Source organism: Carlito syrichta, unplaced genomic scaffold (genome assembly GCF_000164805.1).
Source record: "Carlito syrichta isolate Samal-C Ts95f unplaced genomic scaffold, Tarsius_syrichta-2.0.1 Scaffold301899, whole genome shotgun sequence".
In the NCBI taxonomy this organism is placed as follows: Eukaryota; Metazoa; Chordata; class Mammalia; order Primates; family Tarsiidae; genus Carlito; species Carlito syrichta.
Window position 1 is genome coordinate 2,427 of NW_007245995.1, and position 11,291 is coordinate 13,717.

The 11,291-nt window shown below is 43.2% G+C and overlaps 1 pseudogene; it reads left to right on the forward strand.

The window, feature by feature from the left end:
* Positions 1 to 231: 231 nt before the first annotated feature.
* On the forward strand, positions 232 to 10,665 carry LOC103257918 (annotated as a pseudogene).
* The last annotated feature ends 626 nt before the right edge of the window (positions 10,666 to 11,291 follow it).

The following is an 11,291-nucleotide window of genomic DNA, read 5'->3' on the forward strand; positions in this document are numbered from 1 at the left end:
TAACTCAGCAGTTTCTCTTGTATCAAATTAAATAAGAGATTTTGCAAGAAACCTCGGGGAGAGGGAATATTCTCATGCCGTGGTCCTTGGCTTTCTTTCCCCACTTAACATGGAGTCAGGTTTTGTAGAAGAGAAGAAGGAGGTTGGCTGGCTTTTGCTGTTTCTGTGGCTTGTACTCCTCTACTTTTCATAGCCCGTACATCTAAGACAACATTTCTCCTCTCTCTGCAGTCTGACCAGAGATGTGCCCATCTTCACGTGTACATGGGTGTCATGGCGTTTCCCATTGTTCTGTGTCCACTTCATGTCTTTGAGCCTCACTATTGGCTTGTGTTAAGAAGACGCATGAAGATTGGTGCCAAACAATTTTGTCTATGTTTATCTGCTGAGCATGCAGGGCAAGAATTATCAGCATTTTAAGGGACCTAATTAAGGCCATCATTAATCATTTTTCTTGAAGAGTAGTTTAGGACAATGCTTGAAAATCTGCAGTGGCTCCCACTAAATAACAAAGTTCAAGTTCAAAGCTTATCCATAATGTGATCCCACCCTTCCATTCTAGCCTCATCTCCTTCCTTTCAGACATCATACGTACTTGCTGGTCCACTGCCATATTGTTTGCCCTTCTCTAAGGATAGCTCATGCTTCTGTACCTTCATGTCTCCCTCTCAACTCTCTTTTAGTCCCTTTATCTACACACAAAACCTTTAAGGGCTAGAAAAATTGCTGCATTCTCCATGAGGCTCTTCTTTATCTCCCCAGCAGTAAAATTTTCAATCTTACAAAAACACACTGCACCTGGTTCTTGTTTCATGTCTTTGTCTAGGGAGAATGCTGCCAATCAGCAGATTTGGGCTGATGTGGGGACTCAGGACTCTGCTCATCCCTTAGGGTTTTGCTAGCCCTGCATGGTCATATTGAGGTCACTACATCCAAGTTCTAGCTGGTGGAAGAGGCACACATGTTCTTAAAGGACTCTACAGAAAAGGGTCCACTGCACTTCTGCTCACACTTACTGAAAGAGAGGCTGGGAAATGTAGTCCACTCATGTGCCCAGGTAGAAGGGGAGAATGGATTTTTAGGACTATCCAGATATTTTCATCATAAATACCTAGGGAAGCAATTTTTTAAAATACCCATAGGACCTTTATGAAAAAATTTCTAAGACTTTATTGACAAACATTCAAGAAGCTCTAAATAAAAGGTAAAAAATAGCATGCTCATGAATGCAAAGATTCAATGTCATAGAGATGTCATATCTACTCAAATTAGTCTACAGATCTCAGAGTAATTCCAGTCAACCTCCCAAGACGACTTTTTCATAGACTTGCTCAAGCTGATTTTAGAATCACTGTGGAAAAGCAAAATATCAAAGCCAAGTGGGTTTTTTTTTCTTTTTCTTTCAAAAGCTTTAAGGCGTACAAATAGTTTTTAGCTACATGGATGCCTTGTATAGTAGCAAAGAAGTCTGGGCATTTAGTGTACCCACCACCCCCACCTGTGCACCTTGGACCTGATAGGTGATATTTCATCTCCTATCCCTAAAACTACTCACCAGATAGTTTTGAAGAAACTAGCTGAGCAGATGGGATAATATTCCTGTAATATCAAACTTACAAGCTATTGTTAGTAGACCAAAAAAACAGAATAATATAGAGATCAGAAAGAGATTAACTCATATAAGGACTCATAATGTATATATAATTTTGTGAGAAAAGACAAACTATTCAATAATAGTTGCTCAGAAAATTAGTGAGTAGTACAAATAGGGCAAAAATTTTTTTTTCTACCTTACACCATGTACAAAAAGTAACATATGTACATCCCTAATGTGAACAGCAAAACAAGTAGAAGACATTCAAGAGGAAATATTAAGGACTATCTTTTTAAGTAGGAATGGTGAAGTATTTTTTGTACAAGAAGCTGGTGAAATATTTTTTATACAAGAAGCTGAGGGACTATCTTTTTAAATAGGAATGGTGAAATATTTTTTATACATAGCATAGAGAAAGAGATTAACAAATTAGATATATTAAAATTTTATTCATCAAAAGTTAGCTAAAGCAAAGTAAAAAAAGAAAAAAACAAGCTACAGAAGTTACCCTTCCTCCAAGAATATAGAACACTAAAAAGAGTGCTATTCCCATTCAAAAAGCAAGGAAAAACCATACATTTCTTGAACCTGTCAGAGAGCATGGATTGGTCAGGGCAAGCAAGGAAATTATGTCCCTCCAGGGAGAATAAGCAGAGTCCAGGAAGAGACATACACATGTGTAGGGAGAATTCAGCTCATTTAAAAAACAAAACAAAACAAATTACTAATGACCTAGTGTGGGCCAGTGTCCGAGTACAGATCCCCTGGGAGCTGGAGTCACCAGAGGAGTTTGCACCATCCACAGATTCTTGTCCACAGAAAGACAAGGTGCCCCACGGAGCCACAGGTTCCACAGCGAGGCAAACGTGGAGGAACTGACAATGACTTGGAGGCTGTCTGCTGATAGTTAGGGCAGTAAGTAACCCCTCGCCAAGAGGACTCTTCAGAGTGCCGCCACCTAAGCCGCGCTGGGAACAAGATCGTCCTACAGATAACCAGGAAGAGAGAGTTTTATTAAATCCAAGTGGAGGTGGCCAGCCCGCAGTTGGACACAGAGACTTGGGACTCGCCACCCCTCTTTAATTTGGGAGACATATTGTGAAGTTGTTGACCACAGGGATTTTAGAATCATACTGCCTTGGGCTCAAATTTTGGCTCCAAGTCTTGTTCTGACCTAAGATAAGTTGTTTAATCCCTCTGAGCCTTTGTGCTTTTGTGAGGCTTGAATGAGTACATGTTATAAATTGCTCTGTGCAGCGCTTAGCACACGGTAGACATGAGAATATCACAAGGATACGGATGGCAGTTACAATCGGGGGTGTGGGTCATCACTCCAGGGAAAGCTTTGAAGTGGGAATAGACATAGGCCAGGATGCCACCCTGGTGGGTCAGATGGAGGAAGGGGACATGGAGGGCTGAGCTAGTAAGGGAGGGCGAAAAAGAGAGGCAGAGTTGTTGGTTCAGGGAGAGGTCAGCAAGCTCAAGCCTTGGAGAGGCCCGAAAGGAATGAATCCACTGATTTTAGCAATTTGGAGGGCACCTGTGACTCCCATTGCAGTCATTTTAACGGGACGGTGGGATATGGGGGCGTGAAGGGGAGACAATAGAGAGGAAGGATGTGGCTGTGGACCGCTTTCCACAGCACCTGATTTGGGGAGAGCAGAGTTGGCCAGCATCAGTGGAAGCAAGGTGAGAGCAGGACGGAGTCTGCATGGCACCAGACTGGGCAGTCCTTGTGCTCTCCTGATGGGCCTAGTCAGGAGGGCTGGGGAGCCACATTTTAGATTCCCTCTCTACGCATCTCTCGGTCCTTTCCAAAACGCCAGCATGTTTGACTTGCAGAAGCTCAAGTCCTGTCTCACCTGGAGCCCTTCCTCTGCAGCCGCCATCCTTGTAGAGTTGCATTTAACAGAAGCAGTCATCCATACATATCTCTTAGCAATAATAATCTGCCAGGCTGTTGTGGAGTCGCTATTTGTTTGGCTTGACTTTGCATTAAAACTCAGACTCTCACCCAGGGGAAAACAAACGCCTCCTGTATTTTAAAAATCACAGTCACTTCTTCTAATTGTCCTATCAGGATTTCGGAGTACGGCTGCATGCTGGAGATGAAGAACATCAGAACTTTCCCCAATGGAAGTTCAGTTGTGGATGCGATTGGCATTAGTCGGTTCAGAGTACTAAGTCACTGTCACAGAGACGGCTACAACATGGCAGACATTGTATATTTTGAAGATGAAAAGGTAAACCTTCCCGTACTGGTGTATTTTATAGAGGTCAGTCCCCTGGTTTCCCTCTGCATTTGTGGAAAATCTTTGTCAGATTTTTGACAATATCACGTATGTCCTCCTTAATTCAGCACTTAAGTTATTTATTCTCTCAGTGGATTTCTAACTGAGTTGGATCTGGTAGAGAAATCTTCTCTTTTTACAAAAATGACCTTACTGCATTTATAGAATATGTAAACCTGCACATTGCAAAATGGGCTTGTGGTTTGTTGTTTGAATGTTTAGCCCAGGGGCTGGCAGACTTTTTCTGTCAAGGCCAGATAATGGATACCTTAGACTTTGCAGGCCATATAGTCTCTGTTTGCAACTACTCAACTCTGCCCTTGCTGGGCAAAATTAGCAGTACACCACATGTAAAGGATGACTAGTTTTCAATAAAATGTTATTTACAAAAACATGGTAGCGAACAGGACTGACTCATGAGATGTAGTTTGTCGATCCCTGTCCTTGATATTGGTGTCAGCTCAGAATGAGGCAAAACATAAAACAATAGTGCTTTAAAAATACCAGGCTGAGGCGGAAGGATCGCCGGAGTCCGGCAGGTCGAGGCTGCGGTGGCCGGGAGCGGCCACTGCACTCCAGTCTGGGCGACAGAGTGAGACTCCAACTCAAAATAAATAAATAAATATAATAAAATAAAATAAAAATACCTTCCAAAGCTAAATATAAAAGGTTTGCATCTCTGACTCTTTAGGAATTATTTGTGTCTAATAGAAATATCAGGACATACAATTTAACAAATCGGTAAAGCGTTTCAAAGAGATTCTCAGACACACTTGTACAAAGGATGTCCATAGTATTTGACCGTTAATAGCCAAAAACTAAAAACAGCCCAGATGCGCATCAGCAGGTAAACTGCAGTACATTCAATCATGGAGTTACTACTTGACCATAAAAAGAAATGAACTACTGATGCGTCAAACAATGTCGATGAATCTCATACACATGCGAAGTGAGGGAAGCCAGACACACAAAAGCCCACACTGTGTGACATTATTAATATACTTCCAGGAACAGGCAAAACTAGTCTCTGATGAAAGATGTCAGAAGATGGTTGTAGGGTGAGCTTGGCAACTGACTGGAAAATGGGTTGTGGTATCTTTCTGGGTGACGGATATGCTATCTATCTTGTTTAGGGTGGTAGTTAGACCGGTGTATACAGTTGACAAAACTCTTTGAGCTAAACAATTAAGATCCATGTTTTTGGGGGTCAGTAAATTATATTGCAACAAAAAGTTAAGAATATTTAGAAGGAGGAAACCCTTGTAATTCTTGACCCTCTCATTTAAATCCTTGAGTTGGCATTTGGAGATGTGGAAGGGAGAGTTTGATGCCTCTCATTTCACACTAGAAGTCACTTTGGGGACAGCAGCGTACATTTGTGATTTGTGAGTGAAGTCGCCCTCAGAGCGCCAACTCTGCACCCCTTCCAGTTGCGGCTTCTGGCCCCCCCCCGGGAGGGCTCCATGAGCATGCGGGCTCACAGAGCAGGGGAGCAGAGCAGGGACCCCAACTCTGAGGTCTGGGCTGGTAGTGTCAACACTGTGGCTGATGTGATGGTTCTCAGGGTCCTTCTGCTGGGTGGATGGCAAATCTGATGGCAGGTATATGTATTTATTTTAAAATGGGGACTTAAGTAGCGACAACATGAAATAATTTGAGTTTTTTTAAAAAGAAAATTCTCCATCGCATACAAATACTTGATATGTATAAATCAAATTATGTATTGCTGTGCGGTTTTTAAAACTAAAGATGTTGGAAATTCTAAATATGTTATATGTGAATGGTTAAAATAGTCATATTTCTCAAATTCATGATTACATGCACTCACTGAATATTATTCATAACAACATGGAATGTGTATTTATATCACGCTATAGTGTTAAGAGAAAAATCAGGATACAGTAGATAGATTTCAACTATGTAAAAACGTAAGTGCAGATTTCTCTACCACGCAGCTATCACTTTTATGAAACAATAATGAATTTTTGAAGTGATGAATGCCATAAATGCACTTAGCAGATGTGCAGAGGTCACTCATTGTGTTTTCAAGTATAATCATGAATTGCTAAAGTGACTGTTTCTTTTTCCGTGATGAGGTGGAAGGTCTGGAGTTTGAAGAACTCGCCAGTCTTCATGATTCTATTTATCAACAGTCTGTTTCCTGGTTTGCTTCTCTCCAGGATCACATGAAAGAACAAATTTTAAGTCATTTGGTTTAATGCCCAACAGGGAACCTGAGCCTCAGGTGCATTTTCCTTTTTTCTTTTATCATGCAACTATGTCCCGCCATAGAGTGTTGAGACACATCATTCTGATGGGAGATTTGGCAATGTGGTGCTTGGTACTCCCTTATGATTGCTATGAACCTATTCTTTTATTAATAGCCCAAAGAAGAACCTAATATGGTGGCATGTGCCTTTTGAAACAAAAGAATAAAGAATTTTGTGTGTGTGTGTGTGTGTGTGTGTGTGTGTGTGTGTGTGTGTGTGTGTGTGTTGGAGTCTCACTCTGTCGCCCAAACTGGAGTGCAGAGGCCACTCTCGGCCACCGCAGCCTCGACCTGCTGGGCTCCGGCGATCCTTCTGCCTCAGCCTTCCAAGGAGCTGGAGCTACAGGCAGACGCTACCACACCCGGCTAATTTTTTTGATTTATTGTAGAGATGAGGTCTCGCCAAGTTGCCTGGGCAGGTCTCGAACCCGCAGGTTCAGGCAATCCACTCACCTCAGTCTCCCAAAGCGCAGGATTACAGGCTGAGCCACTGAGCCCGGCTAGAAGAAAGAACTTTTAACAGTACATAAAGATAACATTTTTTTCTAACAAAAATAAATTTATGACTGGGCTCGGTGGCTCAGCCTGTCATCCCAGCACTTTGGGAGGCTGAGGCAAGTGGATTGCCTAAGCCCGCGGGTTCAAGACCAGCCCCGGCAACTTGGCGAAACTTCATCTCTACAATAAATCGAAAATGAGCGGGGTGCAATAGGATGCACGTCTGTAATTCCGGCTACTTGAAGGCAGAGGCAAAAGGATCGCCAAAGTCCAGCAGTTCAGTGCTGGGGTGGCTGTGAACATGCCCTGCACTCCAGCCTGGGTGATGGAGTGAGACTCCAACTCAAAAAAGTAAAAAAAGAATTAAATACAATTTATTCTGCTTGGCAATCTGTTTTTGTACTTTTTGCTTCTCTCACCAACATCATAAAGTTTACATAGTAATTTTATCGCATCGGCATGAACACTAATGCTTTGAACCTAACATTCCTTTGCATCTAGTCAACAGATGTTGAATAAGTGAAGAGAGCATTGTCATAATCCTTGTCACATTAGAAACGTTACTTCTTTTTCCTTTGTGGTACCCTGATGCTCCCTATGAGTGCTTTTGGTGAAGCTGGTTCTTTAAGCAATGAAGGGGCTTCGGGTTCATGGGACATTTCTTTTTTCTTTTCTTTTCTTTTTTAAGATGTGGGGTGTTGGGGGCGGATGTGATGTAGGGGGCAGACGAGCACTGTCACTGGAGCAGGCCTTGAGTAAAGGCGCAAGCGAAGACAGGGTCTCGCTTAATGGCCCCAAGCTCGTAGGCAAGGTCTCGCTGGAAAGCTCTGCATCCTAGCCAAAGGCAGGCTGTGAGGGAGTAGCCGGCTACACGAAACGGTGTCTCAGATGCCCACACATCCAGGTGCACATAGCATCAATAAAGCCTTAGCCACAACAAGAGAGCCCCGAAACAACTCGCCTTTAGGTAGCGACAAAATTCCGTTACGTCTCCCTCACAGATCTTGAAACCCTTCCAACTTTCTTTGTGTTTCACTATAAAATAAACATGCTGAGCTAGTTTGGGGCCACTTCTCCTCCATCAGAGGAAAGTGTCCCACTTGGCCCCAGCTTTCCTTTATGTTTTTGTGTCTGTGTCTTTCTTCATCTCTCTCGGGACCCTCAAGGTAGCTGCGCGGCCGGCAGTGGGGTACCATCCAGGGTTAGGGACACAAATGTTCATTATGCAAGTACCCTTGTTGATGAGGTGTGCCCCTCCCTCCCCTGGCAGTTTCCCTCAACTGCCAATCCCATGACCCCTCCCCTGGCCGTTTCCCACTACTGCCAATCCCTTTCTTATAGCATTATAATTGTTCAAGGTCCGCTTATGAGTGAGAACATATGGTACTCTGTTCTTTGTTTCTGTGATAGATCACTGAGTATGATAGACCCTAAATCCATCCAAGTGGCTGTGAAGTCCATATATTTGTCCTTCTTTATGGCTGCATAATATTCCATTGTGTATATGTGCCACGTTTTTTTAATCCAGTCCTGCTTCGATGGGCAGCATGGTTGGTTCCATGTTTTTGCTATTGTGACTAGAGCTGCAACAGACACGCATGGGCAGGTATCTTTTTGTAGAATGATTTGAGTTCCTCTGGGTATGTTCCCAGTAGGACGATTCCTGGGTCAGATGGAAGGTCAATTTCTAGTTCTTTCAGAAATCGCCACACTGTCTTCCAGAGATGTTTGCACTAGTTTGTATCCTGTGGGGCATTTTTAAGGGCGGGTGATTCTTCTCCTCCACATTGGGATGACAGAGCCAGGCCAGAATGGCTTAGACTGTGACTGAGAGTGTATATATTTTCTGCCACCTGCATACGGGCACACGCTGTGTTAGAGGCAGTGAGGAAGGAAGACCAGCTCTCAGAGGTCTAGGGCAAGATGAAACGTCTTCTGTCTTTCCCCTGCCTTTTTATCTTCTTTTCCCATTGTTGAGGGTGACTACCTTTTATCTCCTGCTTGAGTTCTGTCTTTTCCAAACTCAGGAGAATGCTTTAAATGCCAAAAATTGCCAGTAAATTATTTCTGACTTTTCCCATCTCTTATAAGCCCCTCTTTCTACACTGTACCCTAACTCAGATTCAGAAAGCAAGGTCATTTTTATTACTCTAACCTGCATTGGGAAATGAATAATTCTTTTTCCTAGGGGTTTTTGTCTCACTCTGTTGCCCAGACTGGAGTGCAGTGGCCACTCCCGGCCACCACAGCCTCGACCCGCTGGGCTCCGGCAATCCTTCCGCCTCAGCCTTCCGAGTAGCTGGAATTACAGGCAGGCACTACCACGCCCGGCTGACTTTTTGATTTATTGTAGAGCTGAGGTCTCGCCAAGTTGCCCAGGCAGGTCTCGAGCCCGCCGGCTCAGGCCATCCACTCACCTCAGCCTCCCAAAGCATGGGATTACAGGCTGAGCCACCGAGCCCGGCTCATATTTCAACTTCTAAAGGTTGATGACATTCCTTGGTTCCCGACTCCCTTCCTCCATTAAAGCCAACAACAGTCACATCTCCCTCTGATCATAGCCCAGAAAAAAAACATGTGATTACTTTGGACCCACCAGGATGGGGTTTCCCATCTCAGGGCCCTTAACTGAATCACATCTTCCAAATCCCTTTTGCTGTACAAGGCACCATCTTTGCAGGTTTCACAAATTAGGGTGCAGACATCTTTGGGGGATCATGTTTCTGCCAACTGGAGAGGGATTTTTAGGTACTTTGTGGGAGATATTTTTACGTGAGATCTTTCTCATTAAGCTGCATACTACTCGTTTTTTTGGTTTTTTTAGTGTGTGTTGTTGTCAGTTTTTTTTTCCTCTGTAAGATGAGGGGAAGGAGAGGATATGAATCTGTATAGAAGGCCATTTTTTCCAACAGCTGTGCCTTTCTCCCTCAGAAGGACAGGTCAGTGTCCTCCTTGCAGTGACTTGGGATGCTCTCTGTGAGCTTTGGCCTCAGTGTTATTCCCAGTCCTCCAGTATAATCTACCCTCACTGAAAGCTAAGACGATTCCAGCACCCATGCTCCCTAGTTCCCAGGTGCCATCTTGCAACCCTTTGGAGTAGGAATGGAGGGAAATCCAAGACCTTGGAAGCAAGACAGCCTGAATATCTCGCTTCCAGTACCAGGAACATCGAGAACAAGTTTATGATCGGCTCTTGTTTTAGCGCTCAAACCAGAAATGTCTGTCTGATTATGTGAAATCAAGGCTATTTGGTAGCATGGTAATTCTTATGTATACAATTCACGGTAACTCCCACATATAACATGAACACATATATATGCTTTATACATATAAACATTTGCCACACTGACTTTATTATAGGATTTATTTTATTATGTACTCCAACTTGTAGCACGTACTTTATAACGTTGTGCTTTGTATAGCCCGCTTCGACTTAAGAAACAATAGTGCCAAACATTGGGAAGTGGAGTTAACAGTGGTGTTCTCTTCTGATTCGTGTACACTCTGAGCTGAAAAGAGAACAGAAGTCACTAATTCACAGGATTTCCGGTGGAAGATGCTTTTCTTTGCACATTCCTCCTTTTGTCAGTTCTCCCACCTTTAAATGTGTAACCTAAAAGTAAGCTATGTATTTTGAGACCTGAATGAATTGTAAAGTAGCCTTAAAAGCGAAGGTGACATTTAATTCTTGATCATATGCCTGTTGGTCCAACAGAAGACTGAACTGGGGAACAGACTTGTCTTTTAGGCATTCATTTTGTTTTCCTTGGATTTCTTGTACAGAGTAATTCCAGGGGGCCTGCCTGGTCCTGGGGGATCCTGGCAGTGCTCCCCCTGGAGCACAAAGCTCAGCCTCAGCATGACCTCGCTTAAGGGGCAGCTCTTTGCCATCTGACGAATACTGGTTATCATGTAAGCCAAACAGCCAGCAGGAGCTAGCTTATACTAGGGAGAGAAATAACGGAATTTTTTTCTCCCTGTCAAGGTTTATGGAAGCCCCTGTACTTTTATAAGTTCCAGGCATAGATGAATAATCATCCATTGATTGATTACACTTTGTAAAATGCTTGTGAATGAGGTTACAGAATGGGACAACTTGCCAAACATGGACTCCTCCTCCTAAGTTAAAAGTCTGACTCTGTGTCTAACCTCCTAAGTTAAAAATATGACCCTGTACTAGGTTAACCTGAAGTCTGAATGGAGCCATTGCTTGGAAAACAACTTAAGAAAATCTCTTCAAAACAGATGTTTCGGGATTACAGTTCACCGACAGCATGGGACACCACAGATGGTTTACACGTGGTTTAGGCTTCAAGAGAAAGGACTTCCTTGCGGGTCAGTGTCTTGCTCTGCCAGATGGAAACAGTATGCTTCAGTGGTTAGACAACATTCGAGAATCATGTTTTTATCTGGAAGTGGATTTCTTACAGCACAGGTCAACCAGAAACATGCTTAGGCTTTGTGTGTCATTGTGAAGTTAGTTGTCTGTTAAACTGAGAAATCAAGTCATTGTTCGGTGCAGGAGCCCATGCTAGTCCTTCCCCAAGAAGTAGTAGCTATCAGATAGAACTGTGTTTAATGTCCTGTTGTAGTCCCAGGTGTTCTAAATTGCTCGCTGTAATTAAATGAATGTCAAAAT